Source organism: Phalaenopsis equestris, unplaced genomic scaffold (assembly GCF_001263595.1).
Source record: "Phalaenopsis equestris unplaced genomic scaffold, ASM126359v1 Scaffold000507, whole genome shotgun sequence".
NCBI lineage: Eukaryota > Viridiplantae > Streptophyta > Magnoliopsida > Asparagales > Orchidaceae > Phalaenopsis > Phalaenopsis equestris.
The window spans coordinates 1,140,954-1,142,505 of record NW_018164947.1 but is presented as its reverse complement, the minus strand read 5'-3'; positions in this window follow the sequence as shown (position 1 = coordinate 1,142,505).

Genomic DNA, 1,552 nt, shown 5'->3' with positions numbered 1-1,552 from the left:
TATACATAATTTTTTTTAAAGAAATTAATCTATATTTAGAGCTGACGTATCATCTTGTCCCCTAAATACCGATCTCCCATATGTGCTAATTCAACCGAGTTGGGATTCGAACCCGGCGTGGAGGGGTCTTACGCCGAAGCTGCCTTCCAACAGTCCACAGTTGTGTGTGTGTGCGCGCGCACACACACACACATATATATATATATATACTAAAAGGAATGGTCGTGGTCTATTATACGAGCCTCGGTCATCTTTAACGCACCTAAGAATTTGAGTACCCCACCTTACACTCTGGGGGAATCGAACCCTAGACTAGAGGGGGCTTACAACTGACAAGCAGATGCCCGACCAACTAATCTGAGTACGCGGCACATATATATGAGTGTAAGGTTAATCTTACTTATAATGGAAGAATCTCCAATGGTAGAATCTAAATTAATCATACAAAATAAAGAATTTTGAAGATTGACCTTTATTGACCTCACTTTTGTGAGGATCTTCCCAGTCCCTATGGGAACCTAAAGACTTGACTTTTGGGCTTCCCTAGTAGCCTTCCTAAATGACCAGAGGAGCTACTCACCTACAAGGAATCCATACAAAGGTTATGTTCACTTGTGCCTCATGAGGATAAGCCATGACCTTCAACCCCTAGTTGAGTTTTTTTAGGGTTTTGGTCTAATAGAGACCCAAGCTGACCCCTTTTGAGTAAGACATGCTCTGAGTTGCCCATAAAACCTAAACCCTAGGAATCTCTCTATATACCCTAGTGACCCCTCATGACACAAAATTTTTTCAAAGGGAAGGTACACCTACCCAAATTGATCCTTAGCCTTAGCTAAGGCATTCCTAAACTAAATTGACCATGAAATCAACATGAAATTCTAACAAACCAATTGGACTCCCAAGGATTGGAACAACTATGGGTTACCAAACCAAATTGGGCCCAAGTCAATTTTGGGTAAATTATTAGACAATTGAGGCCATTGCAACGAAACCTAACTCCACTCAAAGGGGTCCAGATCTCAAACCACATGGGAGTCAAATTGGCACTATGAAACCAACTTCCATAATTTATCTAATTATTTAATTAAGTAAATTATGGAAGCCAATTATTATTAAGTTTTTGTGCTAAACCTAAGCATGTTTAGGTTATCCCTAAATCCAAAAAAACAAAGCTCATGGCCCATCTCCCTCACGGCCCATCCTCCATGAGTTACCCATGACACAAACATGACCTATCATGGCACATGGGTGACACAAAATTTAAAATAAATTAATCTAACCTAAATCCAAGTAGTAAAGGAAAAAAATGACACACCTAGCTAAGCCACTCAACACATGAAACATAGGTCATTGCACCTTAGACCAACCACTGGTGGGTCAAAACAGACCAAACATAGTCTTAGCCACCCTACCAAAAGGCTTCCTCTAATTAGCTCAAGCTCTCCTCCATGCCTCCCTCACCCCCATTGGCACCAAAGTGCCCAACACATGGAAAGTTAGAAAAGCTTCTATCCCCCTACTAAAAGCTTCTACAATTCCTCTTCACATG